General features: G+C 40.5%; 1 protein-coding gene and 1 long non-coding RNA gene across 2 annotated transcripts in view; both read right to left on the bottom strand.

Annotated features, from left to right (window-relative positions):
* Nucleotides 1-19921, bottom strand: part of asic2 (acid-sensing (proton-gated) ion channel 2) — a 391248-nt gene that overhangs the window by 282600 nt on the left and 88727 nt on the right. The gene's annotated exons all lie outside the window — the stretch shown is intronic.
* LOC133023435 (uncharacterized) lies at nt 701-2017 on the bottom strand. Its single transcript, XR_009683059.1, has 3 exons — nt 1253-2017; nt 1040-1133; nt 701-948 (listed from the first exon to the last, which is right to left on the bottom strand). It is a non-coding gene; the product is annotated as an uncharacterized LOC133023435 (long non-coding RNA).

Below are 19921 nucleotides of genomic sequence, written 5' to 3'. Positions count from 1 at the left end.
TTCAATGCGGCCCCGCTGACTGGCATTCGCTCTCAAGCAGCTGTGAAGTGAAGGAGGCGAGTTGTGTGTATGGGGACCGGAGGTATTTAAAAATCAGCGCGAGTGGAAAATGGCAGAGGGAGGGCAGCCCCCACTAGACGAAAAGCAGTATTATTGTCACAGTGAACCTCTACGGACAGGCCTAATCCCCTGCTGTAACCAACTGTTTCCATGATGTTACCTCGGCGTTCGCCAGTGAAGACAAGGTGGGTCTATCGGCGTTTGCGGACCTTAAGGGGGATTTGGAGAACAAAGGAGAGAGCCGCGGGGGGGCTCGCTGAGCCTCGCGGACCGATCGCGACGTGTGATCTAATTAGCATATGAATCGGAGTCCAGCCGCTGGCTAGAACCTCTCTCTACTCACCATTGGAGGAAACCACAGACCCTTGAAACTAATGTCACTCGTGATTGGTTGGTAGAAGTGTTGCTATTGGTCACCTTATGGGTCATTGCAGTGCACACGTGGGGTCACAGCATTCCGCACGTGGGGTAAGCCCCTCCCACACAATATTTATAATAAAAATGTATATATTAATATTTATTATTATTTATAAGTAAGCCTTTACCAAAAGCACTGCAGTTAATTAAAACTAAACATTCATGTGATGCTTGATGTTATAGGTGAACATATTGTACAGGGAACAAATGTGAACAAGGTATATGTGGAGTGAAAGCTTTATTTACATACAGCAAAAATATTGTACAAAAACTCAGATGAGGCTTGAAATGTTTCTCTGCAGCCTCTGGGTCATGACTTCTTTGTGGGACTCTTCTCCAGTGTGTAGACGTCTGTGGTGTGTAGCTGTGAGATCAGTGTAGCTTCCAGTCTTATATGAAGTGTGGGACACAGGTCGGTGCACTCCTGGCTGTGGAAGGATGGATCCATGTCATCTGTCCCGCTTCAATCAGCTGTAAACACATTCAGTAAAATTAGCACAGTTCAATTACAACATACACCTTTACATGTAACTGGAAAATTATTTAATGAATATAACCTTACCCTCTTTCTTCTCCGACAACTCCTCAATGCTGATGTAAGGTCTGGTCGGATCATACTGGCTCATAGTGTGTCTTTGTACGTCATGGACAGGCAGCTGGAAAACAACACATGTAACATGACTTTATTATTAATAAACGGAAATAGCCGCGCTGCATCACCGTTGGAAGATCCACAGCAAAAAAACACCAAAACAATTCATAAACAGTTACTTACATTCAATGGCTTCCTTTTCTGCACTTTAAATCCGGACTTTCAGCGTCTCAGCCTAACGCCTCTTTGTTTGTGTGTGTGTGCGTGTGTGTGTGTGTGGGGGGGGGGGGCTGAGGCTGTGAAAACATACAGAAAAAAGTCACGTTGATGAAAAAACTTAACGAGAACAAACTGTTACATCTAAGTAATTCATACATATTTACACATGCACTAGATCTGCTCCAGCACTCGATGCTGTATTCGTATTTAAGCAACTTTCTCGCTATCCCAAAGAGTGGCGGACATGCTTTCAGATGTACCAGTTAGCTTAGTGGTTAGCATGGCGGCTCTAGCTCACCGTAACTCAGGGACTGTGCGCCCGTCTTCTCCGCCTCGACTCGTCCACACCGGGCCCGCGGCTCTGCCTCCACACGCACTCATCTTCTCCTCCAGGGAACAGCGTCGTGTCGACTTCAGCAAGTTATTTACCCCGAAGACAGAGTCACTCGTACGGGACAAGCTAAACACGACCCGCTTCCTGTCTGCGGGACACTCGACGCTGCTGCACGGCGTTTACGAGGCTCTGATTGGACGAGTCCATCAGCTGATGACGCGAGCGGGTGACGTGAGCAGCGGTTAATTCATATGGGATAAGTATTTGACTGAGGCCAGGTTTATTTTTTGTGGTGTTTAGTACATTTACACACATGATTCACGCTGTTCTGTGTTCGTAACCTTATAGTTGAATGCACTTATCGTAAGTCGCTTTGGATAAAAGTGTTGACTGTTTTAATGGAATACTGAGAAAGTTTAATAACAACAATGAGACAATTGAAGTTCAAATTATGAAGGAATTTAAGCTCTATATTGTGTCTCCTTTATATTTAAAATAATAATCAAACTGAGTGGAGATGTATGTTGTATCCAAACAGCCGGCTGCTGTGTTTTGTCACTGTGCAGTCCATGGGGGATTAAATATTACTATTTTTATTATTAAATCATTAAATCAATGAATGTTTCATAGCAATTTTGAAAGTAGTGGTGAAAAGGTACCATTTATAATTCATGGAACAGCTTAGTTTGCCATTGACATGTGAATTTGATGCCAGTATTTTGGGAGGACAGATATTTTTATGGAAAGCCAGTAGAAGTTTGGAGCTTACAGGACACAGATGATCATACCCAGCATCATTTATTTGCTGGTAGAGGTGTGGTTTACACTTCCTCTGTGCATTTAACCAGCACAATTGAAAAAGTGACTGTAATCATGCCACTCTGTACAGTTGTTGAGATTTAGGATTGGATGACAATACAAATTTGAAATAAAGTGCATTGTTTCATTTCTTTTGACTGCATTGACCTTTGTTCGTGGTATACAATATAATTCATTATAGCACACTTACTTACTTAAGAACAATTTAAAATTTCAGGTTTAATATTTATTTTAAGCCTGGTTTACTCAGCCAGATAGTTTGTTGGTGCCTCTTACACATTGGTGTTATCTGCTCTCAGGGAAACTGATTTGCATTTGTGAAGCTCAGAGCATTGTCATTTGCATGTGAAAGCGTCCTCTAGGAGTTGGAGCAGGGGGGTCAAATCTCAACAGCTCACAGGCTTGACAACTGCAGGAACCCTGAGCGTTTCCTTTGCTGCCTGCAGATACGTGTGAAAGTCGTTAACCGAAGGATGTGCCAACACTTCTCTGCGACACAGATTGACACAAACGCTTCTTTTCATGCAGTGCCCCGATCGACAAAAAGTGTAGAAAAAGTTATTCTTCGAATCCGCGCCGCGTCCATTCTCCAGCGTGCAGCCGCCGGCTGTTCACACCGGACCCGCGCGTGTCAGGTCGCGATTCTCCGCTTGTTGTTGTATGGAACCCGTTCAATGTCGGGGTTTTGGGGTAAATGATGATGGTCCTCATAGCCCCCCCCACCCCTCTCTTTCTCTCGCTCTCTCTGTGTGCTTGTACTGGGGGGGCAGATGGGGACATTTAATATTGAGAGGAAATTTCAAAGTTCTCAGTTACAAAGTGTTTTTATGGAGAGTGTTAATGTTGCCATCATTAAGGGTTTGAATAACCAGGCACCGATATCCTGCATGGTTTCATGGAGGAATAAGACACGCAGCCGTAATCGGTGTTTACCGGAACCGGAAGTGGCTGGTACTTCGGGTTAGTCATCTAAAAAAAATAAGGGCACATATTAATAATCGTTTGAATAATCGTGATTTCGTTTTTGTCCAAAATAATCGTGATTATGATTTTTTCCATAATCGAGCATCCCTAATTTATAGCATATAATAACAAACGATTGCTTACTATAAATTAGGTGTAGTTCACGTGTCTACTCAAAAAATATCACTGAATAACCACGCCATATCATGTCTGTCCACTTAGTAACATCATGATGACCTCATTCCTACCTTATGATCATAATTATTCTTAAATCTATATATGTAGTCCTAGAAGAGGCAGAGATCAGGTGAAAGACACATTTTAATCAATGCAGGATGTTCTTTTCTTCTTCATGACATTTCTAATCACATGACATCATATACTGTGGAATAATTTTCTGATCAATGCTGGTGTTTCCCTTTCCATTTCTCTTGGTTTCTCAGAGATCAATAGTGGAACTTTTCAACTTATCAGCGATATGTTTATTTTTTGTATCAACAACAATGATATTAACAAAAACAAAAACTTTTCTTTTTTTATCTTCGTTTTGGTCGATGTGATAGAGATTCCTCTCTCACTGTGTTTCAGTGTCACGGTGTTAGGAGAAAAATATAAGTGCTACTACAATTTCTTGAGCCTCGTTCCTCCTCTGGGAGATCTGGGCATGAAATCCCCTACATCCTGAGATGGAATAAAATAAATATTTCATGTCATGCAATAGAACCAGTCACACACACACAGTTGCCGGTTGAAACTCTTTTAAATTTGTTCAGCAGCTTCTTGTATAGGGGAACCTGAGGCTTTAAAGAGCCTGTCCTGCACACACCGTGACGCATGCACATTGACAGTATGTTATTGATGTGGACAGTGTGTGAGACAGCGCATCACCACTCAGAACTTGAATAAACATAACAGCGCTCTGATCTGTAAAGCTGAGGCTGTGTACGAGCCATTGGCGGGCATGTCAGATATGTGAGATTTAGACTGATGACGACGCTCCCCGAGGGCTGCGCACCAGAATGTTCAAGCTAATTTCTAATTAGCAACCTCTATTGACTGCGAAATAACAGCCGATTTGGCCCGGTGTCCTCATAATGATTTCAATTACCAATGAACGCAGGATGGAATTAAAACCACATACAGCCAACTCTCTGTTCTGCAGCCACGCGTCCCAGAGGAAAACGGAGGAGTGAGATTAATGCATTAAGGAAGGTTTAGCCACATGAAGTGCAAAAATCCCTAAACTAAATCTCAAATTTTCTAATAACTCGATGAATGTGCAGAGATTATATCTATGATCATGTTTATGATTACGGCCCTCATTTTGCATTTCGTTGGTTGGCTTTATCATCATGTGCCTCTTGATAAGTAGATTGGTATCTCACAAAGATTTCTATAAAGACGTGTGTGTGTGTGTGTGTGTGTGTGTGTGTGTGTGTGTGCGTGTGTGTTTGTGTGTGTGTGAGCTTCATTACGTATGCTTTCATGTATATTAAAAGGTGTTAAGTGCAGCGATTTCACACCAATAAAACGCAACACATTTTTAGACAGTAGCCAGAGATTGGCAGCCTCTTTCACACTACATGTTCCATGCTGAAGTGCTTAATGGCCCCAAACAAAGATAAAAACGTTCTCACTCTGTCAGATGGTGTAACGATTGGAGGGCTGTTTGGTGGAGGTGGTAGGGTGCATCTAATTTTCTTTCCTTTTGAATCTGTTGATAATACTGCAATCATCAACCATAGTTCCTGTTCATGTTTCCCAATCAAACAGAAGCAGACGTCTAAACCAGATCATCAAAATCAAGATCTTGTTTTTTCAATTCACCAGCTAGGAAGGAACCTGCTGAGGATCAGAATCTGAAACTTTAGATTTTTATTGGACTCTAAAGGTAAATTCTGGTTCAGGTACAAGTAAAAATATGGATTTATCCAATCGATTTGACAGGAGGAAAAATTGCCTCATTGTACTATGATACTATGTTACTACAGTAATTCAAGGTTGTTCAAGACAGGAATGAACTGAGTTGTCGACAATGTGTTGTATAACCTAACTTTGAAGTTATATCCATGTTGAATTAAATCTGACTTTCCCTTTGAGACACACTTGAACTGATGATACCACTGCAGGTTCACACATTTTGGCATTATTTCTGCCAAGATGTCACAGTTAATGTGTTAATAAAATCTTGATACTTCTTAATAATATCTTGATGGTTTAATATAAAGTTTTTAATTAAAATGTGCGCTTAAGCAACTGCTGACTTTTTAATATTCACTTCAAACTTTTTGATTGTATCACATTTAGATTCAATATTTTCTTATTCCAGCTTCATGCAGCGCGTTTCTGAAATATTTAAACCAGAGACCAAATGTACCGAGGATCAAATGTAAATATTCAACATAAGAATATTTTACATTCATTTCTTTGTTCTGCAGTGGTATCTCTCTCTCTCTCTCTTTATATATGTGGCATCTCTGTAGGCCTGAACAGCATGACTTGAATGCCAAACAACTGTGTTGGCATTGGCATTAAGATTGGATGAAATGACTGCAAAGAAGTTCACTCACAGGTGAGGGTAGGGCTAGGCGATAACACGATAAAGATAACTATCGCGAAAATAACTTCTCTTCGCTAGAGATATAAGAAATGGTCGATACAACGTCAACGACAGACAACACGAACAGCCATTGATAAAGAGAATAGTGCCACCGCTAACCAATCATGTGGCTGGAATAGAGTTTCAGGCAAATCAGGTTAGATAGATGCACACAGCACAGAGTGTAGGAGGATCTTGGGCTCCTGCATAGATGTGAACGGCTCTGTATCGATGCAGGGACAGGACATAATGGATTCAATTTTTTCCGCTACGCTCATTGTTTAAACGGATTTCCACCGCTGAATAATTAATATCCCTGCTGCTTCAGGATCAGGACAGAAGCTCATTAAAAGGTCCAGTCGTCCTGTTCGGAGTCTTCTGTCGGAGTAGGCTTCCTCTTCACTCCTCCTCTGACCTCAGTCACTTTACACTTCAACAATAAACACCATTACTGATCACGAGTTATTAGGACACGTGCAGGACTGATGTTTACTTTGTGCTTGAGTTTCTTTAGAGTTTATGAGACACATGTTTAAACCTGATACAAAAACACAAGACGTATAGTGATGCGCAAAGCCAGGACATCAGGGTTTAAGGTACCGGAACGATCCAGTATCATGATCTGACATCATCGATTAATAGATAAATACATGTGAACGTCAGTTCATGTGTAAAGAGGGACCGTGTTGAGCACACACACACGCACACGCACACACCACACACACACACACACACACAACCCTGCAGACAGAAGAAGTTTCCTCCCGCAGATTATGACACGATGCAGCATTTTAAGTTCATTGTTGCAGAAGAAGCGATGCCCCGATTATCCAGGAACGGAAATATGAATTCAGCCGATATATATAAAGAACAGATCTACGTGTGAGTCATTGGAAAACAGCAGAGGAGCAGAGTCTCCTGTTGACCTGCACAGAGTAATGCGCTTCAGTGCAGTGGAACTGATTTGATTTATATTGTGATATACATATTGATATCGACTGATTTGACTTGATGAGATTTTCTCCACACGCTCAGCCCTAGGTAAGGGTATGTTCCTATTTTCCCCTAAAATACCAACAATATGGCTGCGATATTAACAAAATCTTAAAATGTCATTTGGTATACAGAAGTCTACACATATCGTTCCTGGTCACTCATATTCCCAGCCGTGCTAGTCTTGGCAATGTCCGTGGCATTCACTGTCGCCTTTATCTTTCATGATCCTTTGCCGAACTGTGAGCTGCCAGCAAAAGCCTTATGCAAAGTTTGAGTTTGTGCACAAAACTGTACTTTTGTGGCTCTCCTCCTTTGACTCTTTCTGTGCTCTTTGACATGATTCATGTGTAGATGGTAGAATAGGTCTATGATGTCTGGATACGATTTGAATTCGACATTTCTGGTCGATGTGACACATGTCATATCAAAAGTACTTTCCCAGAACAGAAGAGACCGTACTTATCGGGAAAACATCTTTTTTTTCCCTGTATTTATTTACCCTATTTCGTTTCAGGTTATCTGTCTTCCATGTTTGTTTGTGTTGCATTTATCCAAATTAACTGGCTGCATCCTGTGCTGTGTGTGTGGACTAATTTTTTAGAGTTAAAATAAACGACAGAGCGTAATATAAAATGATGACACGGCATGTAGCCTGCTTTGCGCTGCTACATCTGAATGAGCCATCCTGTTGTTCACGTCAAGCCAAAGCTATGGTGTTGGTACCAAAAATACCACACTCTTTGAGAGCTTCTTGTGCTGGTTCTTGCACTGCCATGAAAATCCCATTACACTTTACATTTAGTCAGCTAAGGTATAATGGCTGCAGCCTTACAGTCAACTCTACTGTATTAACAAAGGCTGATTTATAACAATGCTCGTAATATGACATCCCCTCGACAAAAGGTCAGAGGTCGCTGATCATCAGTGTTGGTAGAGAGGCGGTTGAAGCTAGTATAAATTTGCAATCATTATGTAGCTTTAGGGAGTCTGACTGAAGCTAGCAGCTTAGTCTAGTCAAAGGGCAAACAGAGACCATATTGAAACACATTAAACAAACAACAGTGATGACTGATGTGTACACTATACACCGTGAACTGAAAAAAAAATCATGTTTCTTCAGAGCAGGATGCCTTCACTTTCCTCAAATGTATGCAAATCTTTCACTATGGTTGTGTGGCTGCTTGACTTCAGAAAAACAGTAATCATCCCTCCATGCCCTGTGAGCACAACTATGTAATGAGAACAGATCTCCAGCAATAACACAAAATCTGTGCCTGCATGAGCGCAAACTCTGAGCTCCACATGCTGTTTTTCTTTGGTAGAGATTTTATTCATCTTGCATTTTTCTGTGAAACAAATGAGGCCACGCAACGTGTGCGGGGACTTGGGGATGGAGGGAGAGTGAAGGGGGAAATACGGGAGGGATGATTGGAGAAAACAAGGTTTGTCCTCAAAGGGAATGACAATCTGCATTTCAGATTCACTGTTAAGAGTCAAGTTTTTGATGGATTGTTGCCGTCATTTGTCGTTTTTCCTGAAGCATGTCCTGTGATCAAGGTCAAACAATCTTGACTCATCCCCGTACCAGGTTTAAATTCCTCACTGAGCGCATGTTTACTCAATGCCTTTCAGCTAGCCAAACAGAGAGCGGCATCATGGGAACAGTAGTGCTCATTGCTTTTCAGAGCTGCAGGTGAATGACGCCTTGGGACCGGGGATAAAACAGAGGAAAGAAAGGAAAAGATGGAGGCGGGAAAATTATGCTACCCTACACCATCATGACAATCCCAGAGGACAGCACACCAGGAGAGGAGCAGGAGATTGAGAAAACGCCCCTGTGCCACCCACTACCGCTCCAGGCTGAGATAAAGGAAGGAGGGAGGGAGGGAGAGGAGGACAAAGATAAAGGTTGGAGGAAGATGAAAGATGAAAAACTGAGGCACGCACCTCACAGGAAGCTCTGACATCACATCAGAAAGGAAGTTAATTTAAACCTCAGTAAGTGTAGAGATGGAAAATAATAAATAACTGATGGAGTTCCATGGTGACGGTACAGGCCTGAGCCGACTCTGTGTTGGTTTGCTGGAACAGTCATTATAGCCATGCATCTAATGTAAGCAGCAGAGCATGTCCTGTGTCAGAGCAGCTTAAATTCATGCCTAAGGCTCCGAAGCTCCACTGGTTTTCTTCCCCACCAGCTAGCCGACTGTGCTTCAGGTCTGAATCACTCACCACACAGAGCAAAGGGACGAGAACAAGCAGCGCTGCAGACCTGGAGGCTCATACTAGAGGCTAAGAGACACTATACGTACACATGTGCAAAAGGATCAGGATAACACTCTTCTGAGCACATTCATCAAACTGTTAAGGCCGATATATGCTACTCTGTTTTGACTGACACAGACAGAAGAACAACCTCTCGTATCCACTCGGAGAGCTCTTCGTGTACCTCTGATTTGTCTAACTATCCGTGGGCATTTCGGAGAGCCTAGGGATACCCCTTGACTGTGATTGGTCCGCTAACGACATCATTTACGCACATTGCATTTACGGAATCTCACATTTCCGGACCTCAAACTTCCTTTCTCATTCCGTATATCAGAATACCGCCACTTTAAAACCCAAACACAACTAGGTTTCTAATATGGACAAAAACATTGAACAGCGCCTAGTGGAAGAGGTCCGGAGGTACAAGCGCCTATACAACCTGTCTGCGAGTGCGTACAAAGACGCACAGATAAAATACGTCTCATAAAATACGTTACAAGCAAGTCTTCTTCTATGTCATGCAGCTCCATCAACAGCCTTTGTCTGTTAGTTGCCATCGTTCACTGTGTTTGAGGAAAGCCGGGAGGAGGTAAATAAACAAACGTGGACTCCCCCCCAAAAAAGAGGACTGGGATGAATCCGGTGACAAAAACAAAAAAAATGAATAAACAGTACACAGTTCAGCAGTAGCAAGGTGCAGCATGTCAGTCAACACCCTGCTGACAAAGAGGAGCAGAGGTTCCTGACTGTCTCTGGTGACAAAAAGGCTCAGAGTGTTGATGCCGTTAGAGGTGACTTTAAGTTCCTCAAAGCCTGAAATAAACATGGTTACATCACAACATGCTCCGACTTCAAGAGTGTGATGTTCATCCTGACACCATCAACAGTAGCTACAGAGGAGGAAAACAAATATTCAACTTAAGTTTTACATTGCAAAAGGCTTGTCGTGAACTACACTCTACTTTGTAGAGGTTAAAAAGGGATTCTTTGAACAATGGTGCCTCTTAGTAGGAGATGGGATGCTAACAGTGATCCCTAGAGTCATGCGCACTTGTTAAGACCGCTCACTGTGTCACCTCATTAATACTGCCACAAAGGTTATTAGGCAAAAAAAATGTGTTTGACCAACAAATCAATAGCATTAAGTCCTGGTGAAGGCCGTTTGAAAGGGCAGGGTGCAGTCTATTGGGGCAGATTAATTCATTGATTAGTATGTTGATAGATGTCTTAACTAATCAGAAGTTTTTTTGTCAATTAAACTCCAAACAAATTATAAAAAATGCCTATTATTATTTAGAGCCCAACGTAGTATCTTCTAGAGTTGGGTACTGTTCGCATTTGAACCGATAGGGGTGCAGGTACCTAGAATTCGATACCGGTATCCAACAGTACTTTTTACGGTACTTTACTCTTTACCAGGTACTTCTACAGGTATCATCCGGCATCTAGAATTGCTAGGCAACCTCCTCCTCTCTGTATCGAAGTCCCAGAACTTAACACACACAGCTCAAGTACTGCAGGTTTCAGAGAGAAAGCAGCAACCAGCATAACCACAGGCCAAACAAACAGCCCTTTCCATACAGGCATGTTTAGAACAACTACTGCATTAGCTAATATAAATCTTCACGTGGAGACATAGCAATGCTGAATGATCATTTTAAAGCAAAATACAATATTCATCCACCAGAACATCCGATTCCCCTTCTCTTCACAAGCCTCCATTATCCTCTGTGAAACTTCTGTATTTCAATGATACAGTACAGTAGGTTATATATAAAACGGTTTTTTTTGCCGATAAACAAGACACAATAAACAATGCATCAGGAATTGAAAACTGCACAGTCAATACCATAGAAAGTTAGTTTTTTTCTGTGAACTTTCCAATCACTGTATGTTCCGAATACGGCTCCTTATTTTCTTATTTCTCCATCGTTGATGAAATAATCCATTAATGACAATACAGTCTTCCTATTTTCTTCCAAGTCCAGTTTCCGCATTTTCCTCAACAAAATAAATGTATTAACTGATAGTCATGTTTTGTGGTTAAATTCGGACAATTTCCTTTAAATTCCAAACGAGCCAAACCAAAGCAAAGCATACAAAAATAAAGCTTCCACATAGCAACTATACTGTAAATTTGCACTTTCTTTTCTGCAATGAGGAAATGAATAGTTCATGTAGCTGGTAACATATAGAGGGTAAATACAAAAACCAAGATTGAGGAATTGCAGTTATCTCACATTGTTAACAGCTGAGGAAATTACCTATCTACACAGAGTGAGAACAGAATCAAATACAAGATCTCCTCACCAAATAGATTGTAGAGATTCATTTGCTGAATTGCTGATTGAGTGAGAGTCATAAACAATCACTCAGTCACCAGGCAACACTGCAGCTGCTCACTGTATAAACTTCATCTCATTTCCTCTAGAAAGAAACCCCACAGAGGTACCATGCGTGTGATACTTCACCCTCACGATAAGCCTTTGCAGCGTGCACAGTGTTTTTAGCTTAAATTAAAAAACAAACAGACATCTGTCAGTATGATATCTAAGCAGGACGACGCCCTAAACCACATATACATAACAATTAAAACTAATTAGCTCTTTAGTTCTCTTTCATCAGCTGCAGGGCACAAGTAGGAGAAATGAAAGAAAACATTCGCTGACTGTGACCAAGACGCCTTGTATCTTTACTGGCGTGACAGAGACAAAAGCTGTAGAAATTGAAGGAGGAAGAAAAAGAAGTAGGAGCGAGAAAGAGAGACTTGACAGTGGTGCCTAAGCTTGTAACTCAGTTAGCGTAACTCTCAGTATTCACAAACAATCTCTAAAGATACATTATTAGGTTTTTTTTATAGCCCCCTTAGATAAATCATTCTTCTTGCTTCGTGTGAGATTACTTAAATTACAAACATTAGTGCTGGATTATTCCTCAAAGCCTCAATCCTGTCATGGCAGGCAAGCAATAAAGAGGTACAATGTTCTGACTTTATTTTACTCAATGAGATTAATTTGGGAGGAATATTTTCATCTTAAATTACCTTAAATAATAGAAAAAAATAACAATAATGAATATAATAAAACTTATATCAAGATGGATGACATGTCTCTACTTCTTCGCGTTGTAAACAAAATGAAGCTGAATAATCTGTTATTGTCTTGTTCAGGGAAAGACAATCATCTCATTAAAGAGCTTCCTCCAGACAGAGCTGCACTGAGGATCCCGTGTAAATAATTTGACCAACCAGAAGCGGCAGCTTCCCTGTCCACAGTCTCTTCTCTTTCTTGGCTGGAATCTGCTAGCACATCATCTCCATCCACCAGTACAACACAGGGTTACTCAGTACAGCTTAAGCGGCGCGAGAGTGCTCCATGATCTCGTTGCCCAATTCCAGTGTTTCATACAATGTTGAACCGAAGTTTGCAAAAAGGGATGAGTTGGTCAAGGAAGGTTGAGCGCTTCTCATTGTACCAAGTGAGATGAAAATGGACATCTCAAACAAAATAGCTCAGGCTGTTTGCCCCTACGAGGCCTACCCAAGGAATCAGGTAATGAAATCAGTGGTGGCTGCACTAATTGAGAAGCACCCATGTCATGGTGACCCAGGAGTTGGAACTGGCTTTCACAGCTGGGCCATGAGCATTGAATGTAAGCTTAACAACTATGGTCAAAAACTACTGATGGCAGGCTGCAGTGAAGTCAGCATAAACCAAAAAAGAGACGTAGAGGGGACCAGGCGTATATACAAAGCAAGAAGATGTGAGGGGAATCCAGTCGGGCAAACTGATGAATCTCATGAAAATCGCAACTATTGCTGATGTTTTGGAAGGTGGCCAGCAGTATTTTTGGAAAAACAGGTAGGATTTTTTTTTCATTGATGTATGATGTCCGATGTGAATTCCACCAGTCATTCTGCTCAGCTGCCGGACTTTTAGTTTATCACTGTAGACAGTGAGCAACGTCTGTAATTGGTGTCTGCACGAACACTGTGTAATACGGTAACATTTGACTACCTCAGCAACCACAGCTAACACACCTACGAACACTGTCTCCTCTCGTAGATCTGTACAGAGTTTTTTCGAATAAGTCAAGTGGAGAAAACATTCTTCTCATCAATGGACGCACACTCATCGCCTGGAATCCTTCTACCGTGCTTTATTACCCTGCAGCGTGTCCTCCCTCCTCACTCCCCTGCTGACCTGAGCACACTTTACACGTTAACACTAAACACCAACACTAATCAGAAGGTATTAGGACATGAACAGTACTGAAGTTTACTTTGTATGTTTGAGTCGCTTCAGAGTTTGAGAGACATATCATTGAGAAACGTTTTGCGCAAACACAGCCACATAAGCCAATTCAACTCGAAACATGACAAGCACATTCAGGACATGAGGGTTAAAGTGGCCAGAACAATCGGGTTCTTCATCGGACCTCGTCGATTTATAAATAAATACATGTGATCTACAGTTTGTGTGAAGAGCGACGGAGACGAGCAAACACACACACCTGCTGACAGGAGAGAATTTCTTCTTGCAGATTAAGACGCAACACAGTGTTTAAAGTTCATTGTTGCAGAAGAAGCAACACCACGTTTATTCAAGAACACCAATATGAATTCAGCAGGTTTTCAGATCAGCTTAATGTGTGAGTGATTCGAAATTGCAGTGGGGCTTTGCCGTAATATGTACTGTTCTGCAGCTGTTGTAGCACTTTGGCCTAAGAAAGATTTCCCTAAGGGACAATAAAAGTATATTTGATTTGATTTGAATAGACCCATGAATTAACTGATTACATCTGGATTGTCAAAGGTCACGGTCACAAAATGTTTGTCTTCTAGAATATATCTTAAATCTGTCTATAGGATTTTTTTTCATATTTTGAACAATTGTAACTTGCACTCAACAGATTAAATGATAACATTTCAGTGGTCAAAGGTCAAGGTGACCTCATGACTCTGAAAAAAAAAGGAGTCACTGCACTCATAGCAGGAGTTACACGATTTAATAATAAATAGGAGGGATGAAAACCCTAAAGAAAACTAAAACAATGTCTCTTTTAGTTTTCTGTTGGATACAGACTCAGAGGAAATGTGCGTTGCAGGGGTTCAACTTGGCATAGTCACCATCGTTGAAGATGATGTTGAGAGCTCACCTAATGCCCAGAACAATAAGCATTAACCTTGTCGTCGAGGAAAAGGTTGTTCTGGATGACATCTCTAGCTTCACTACAGCCTTTGTCCTTCTCTTAAGATGTATCTACAATCTCAACCTGTACTACCCCAAAGGGTTGAAGTACACATTAGAGGCTATGCAGAAGATTTTCATGAACCTCGGCAGAGAGTGCTCTGCCCGTGTTCAGGCTCTAAAAAACAACTTGTTAAAGTAGCCTGCTACCATGAAAACACACACGCGCGTCATTGTTTTCCTCAAAACATGTTTAATACTTATACAAAGTTTGAGTACTGCTGTTACCCATCCCATATACTCATTTGTAGTCAGTATTTCCTCAGTGCTGAATTTGTTTTTCCAAAGACTTGTTCTTAAGCAACTAAACACGTTTGTTTTGTGTAATACATGTTCTCTGTATAATTTTTTTCTTCACTGATGGGTTTGGCCAGGGGTTTCCTCAAATATCTTTGACTTACAAATGTTTGGTGATTCATAGTTTCATTTCACCTAACTATTGTCTATATTATAGCTGTACCATTGACAGCTGGTCCTGCACATAATGTGTTATGTGATTATACTTTCTGACTTTGAACATAATTGTATGGGTACAATGTAACCATGTTAACATAAGGATGTGTTGCTTCAATTTCAATGTTGCCTATTTGTTGGTTGTTATATGTTTTATGATGGTTTACACCAAATGTTTAACGATTATTATCAATAAATAGTATGGCAACAGAGGTGCATTTTTGAGTACGCTCAACTAATGGGTACCAAAGTGAATTACAGCTAAATTGAAGTTTAAGCTATATTTTTTAACTAAAACTTTGCAGTGCCGTTGATGTATGTGTTCAATTCATAAGAACACATATATTCTAGTTAATCAAATAGAACATTTTAAGTATTCCTAACTTGGATACATGAGTAGTTTTGAATGGTGATGTTAAGTTTGACCGAGTTAATATCTAAGCATTTTTAGGGAAATTCGTACTTTGAGTTTAGACAACACGTAAGCCCTTAAATTGAGGTATCTCCTTTGTCTTTTTACAGTGTATCTGGGATGATTGAAAGCATTCAGATCCAGATTCTGCATTCCCAAAAACGAACTATCGCACAATGTTAAAGACATAAGATTCTTGGAGCTGTGTGGGTTTAGTTATCCAGCTTTTGTGTCATCATAAGAAGGAAGAGTTAAGTTTTAAACATTATGGTATAATGTTATATCAGAAACATATATGAAATCTAAATAACTCTAGTTTATTTGGTATGTCTGACATTATTGATCAGGTCATTCTCCGTGACTGCTATGAGAGAGATCCTGATAATATTCATGATGAACTTTAGGAATACCATAAATCTTCAGCGCAAATCAGGCCCTTATATTAAGATTATATACACATCGCTTTCTATCTCAATGGTCCCCGTTTTAGTTATGTATTTATTTTTGTATTGTATCATATTTTAGTGAGAATTGTTTCCTTGTTACCAAAAAACGTCCATTATGTCTACATGTTTTCTTAAAGAGTTCCAATTAATGTTCATTTCCAAAGGATTAAATTAATCAGTTAAACACCACATCCATCATATTCAGCTCCTGTGAGTTTCTGCATAAGCAACTGTAATTGAAAACGTGGCAAAGTAGAAAAGCCTGGAATTAGTGAATGGAATCTTTGGTTATTTAGTTTTGTGGAATTAGCACACTAGTATTGTTTCCATTTTTTTGCCTCTTAACTTTTAATCACTTAATTTGCTTAAGCTGCATATTATAAGAGTTTGTACTTCAGAATATGGGATAAAAGTACAAATTGCACTGTGTAAGCTCATTTATTTAAGCCAAATAACAGCAGAAAAAATGCCACCATGTGTAAAGTGGAATCTAATTGGATTTTCATGTATTTCTAGATGCTTTTAACACATATACGAGTCCTCGAATTACACACTTACAAGACAGTCACATAACCTTTCCAAGTCATTTAACAATTGTATAACTGAAACTGAAAGACTAATTTGTTCCATTACTTTGACAGTTCTGTTTGATCATGCATACTTTCCCTTCCACGCTCCAGTTTAATTCTCACCTCTTTGTGTTCAGATGCAATTAGGATTCCTTCAGTACTTTCTCAGGCCCAGTCATGCTAACTAAATGAGGAGGCGTGTGGGAGGGCTCCTGTGAATTACAACTGTGAATGTTCTAGCAAAAGACAGGGCTAAAGTCTTTCTACATACACTTCAACCCAGCAGCCCGAGGGTTTAAAACTGCAATACATGCGGCAGAGAGAGAGATGGATCCCCAGGGTTCCTGGCATTCGCAGTCAGCAGCAAACAACTGTTATTAAGGCTCCAGCAAATCAACTTTTATGGTATCAACGTGGAGAGAGCGTATTGATAAATTGCACCTGCGAAGACGACCCCATCTTTATTAATGGATGCAGATCAATCTGAGATTAGATCAATCTGCTCAATAACAGAGGTAGAGATGAGTGTGTGTTTGCGTACGTGTGTGTCTCGGCAGTGTATTTACGAAGGAGCCGGATGCTCATGGGAAGAAACCTTGTACATCAAAAATATAATATATCTATAAATATATTTGTTTAAATAATTGATCAATTAAAGCATCGGAAAAGATTTTGTCACAAGATTTCTAAATATTTATTTTTTTTCAATATTGGTAGTTACTCATTGAAAAGCATAGTGTACTGAAACTATGTCCCTATAATTCGCTGGTGGTCACTAAATCCACTAACATTAACTGGTGGTAGGCATTAATTAGTGCGGTAACGAAAATACAAGTGATATTCTGCATCCTGTCCTATGTTCTAATATGGGAAAACATTTAGTTTAAAAAGGCATAGAGGTAATGATGTCTGATCTACTAAGTGGGCCATATGCCGTCTTAATAGTGCTGATATGCAACCAGTAACCAGTCAGATTTACCCTTAGCCTCAGTTTACCCTCAAGTTTGGCCTGTATCATTAATTACAAGGCCAAAACACAATATGAAGCTAAGGCGCACGTTATGTCGTGGAAACATACAAGGGATTTCCAACAACTTAGATATTCTTTAAAAAAAATGATTTATGAAAGAAAGAAAAAAGTATAATAATGGAGAACGCACATCTGTTTGTGAGTGTTTGAGTATCCATTTATTTTACATCAGTAATTTACTGTGTGTATTTGTGTGCAAGGGTGGAGACGATACCATAAACAACATCTACTGCAACAACCCTGCAATAAGACCTTTATGAAACATGTTGACACATCGCATACAATGAAATAAATAATGCATCTGCAAACTGTTAACTGTCTACTCACAAACTCCATGCTCCAAGCATCTGCATTTGTTTTTCCCATAACATCATCGTCTACGCAGTATTACAATGTCAAGACAGTGATTAAATTATCTCCAAAGCATAGTCAGCAAATATAAAAGTAATACCAATATATTTTATAGAGCAGAGAGTTGGTTGTTAGTTTTGTGATGACATCATAGTATTTAAGTATATTGTAACCCCATTTGCAACTTTATATGTTAGGATGACAAGCCAACAGCTGCGTCTTATTTCTGTAAGACATACAATGTATAAATGGTGCAATGCATGAGTCTGACAGATGTCTGTTTTTTAATTGTCTGACAATGGAAGTATTAAAAATGAACATGAAAGTGTCGTCCGTGAGTAATATCACATGAGCAGAAAAGAAGATGATCTTTAATAAAACTTTGCAGAATGCTGGAATTAACTAGGAGAGATTCTGCTTGAGAAATACTAACAAACCCTTCTAAAGCTGAACCCTGAATGCTGGAGGAGGAGGAGAATAGATACCAATAACGAGACTGTTTGTTACCCTTACAAGTGTTTTAGGTTAATAAAAATAGCTCACATGCAATTTGATTGATGTGTTAGAGCTATGGAAACAATCTGAAGCTTACACAGATTATACTCGTATGTATTAATCAATTTGTATTCACCAATCATTTGTCACCCTATGAAAGGCATATTACAATATAAAAAAGTTTGCACTGACTCATTGTGGATATACAACACCGGCACCTTTTATTTTACTTTTTTATTAAAAGCTGTAAATTCATCTCTTTCATTTTATCACCAAATGAGAGTTGATGTTACTCATACAACAGTATTTAACTGTTATGCATCTGTTTTTGGTGTACGCATGCAACATCAGCGTCTTCATCACCACACCGCACATTGAGTAGCACAAGGCTTAATATGGTTCCTTTACCAGCTGATATACGACTTGAGCATACAGCTATAATGACTTATAAATCAAACTGAGGGCATAGCAACAGCAGTACACAAGAGAAAAGGGGGAGGGAAGAGAAAGGCTGGGGCAGAATAAATAAAAGACGAGTGGGTGACGGATGAGAAGAAAACACGGAGGACCAGGAGAACGTACAAGAACTGCTAAACAACTTGTTGAAACAGCGTGACGGGAATGTGTTGCGGGAAATAAATGCTGACGTGGCAAGAGGCAGAGACGAACACATGTTGTACTGAGAACCTTGATCGGTATTGACCTGAAGGCTGTAAATGCGACTGAAGCGTTTAAATTGCCTTGAGTGATTACAAGCCTTAGTGCTTGCCGGTATCCCAGAGAGGTATATATGTAAATATCAATGCTGCCTAATTGACAGGTCTAATCAAAAGGAGATGTGTAGGCAAACACTATAGCTGCAGACATAAACATTGAGATATACTCTATGAATGCACAAGCACGCGTTTATTACACGCTAAAGCAGCCTGTCCGCCTCCTGCCTCGCACTCATATTCAATACACTCATGTGTCATTAAATTCCTTGTGTCAGTTCATTTCCTCCATGGCTGCCCACTTCTCCAGGAAATACTCTGTGCCGTTTTAATCTGCACTTCCTGCCACTCACTGGAAGTTCATTTATCTTGAAGAGGGGAGAGGAAGACAACAAACGTGATAAGACTCTGGTAGCAGGGCCTGTGCAGGAGCTTTCGCGAGGAGAAAGGAGAACGCAAAAAATAAAACCTGTCGTCATGGAGACAAAACATCTTGGGACGTGCCGAGATGCAACCGTTCCTCCCAAAGAAGCAATAAAAACTAAAGCGCGCTTACTGAGCAGGCACTAACCATTAACACCCTGCTCTGAGTTAGAGACAGTGAAGAGGGGGGGTGTCACCCAGCGCTGCACCTGGCACGGCGGCGACAAAATAAAAACGTCATCACTTCTCCATCCCTAGAAATAATGTTGTAAACAGTCACTGGTCCAGCGAGACACCTAATCTCAACACAGCAAATGGAGAACACAACTCACACCTGAGCTGCTCCGGTGTCCTCACCTCCACTCTGCTAAGCTCTCTGCTCATCACTTCAGTATGCATCAAGTGTGAGTATGTGTGCGTTCAGTCAGGCCAAGCGTGGATTAACAGAGCAGAGGCCCAGGGGCACGTGGGATCATGTTCGTGTTTTAAGCAGTGAACAGAAAACGCCTGTAG

The sequence above is a fragment of the Limanda limanda genome, chromosome 17, assembly GCF_963576545.1.
Source record: "Limanda limanda chromosome 17, fLimLim1.1, whole genome shotgun sequence".
In the NCBI taxonomy this organism is placed as follows: Eukaryota; Metazoa; Chordata; class Actinopteri; order Pleuronectiformes; family Pleuronectidae; genus Limanda; species Limanda limanda.
This window is presented reverse-complemented; position numbering and strand designations above follow the sequence as displayed.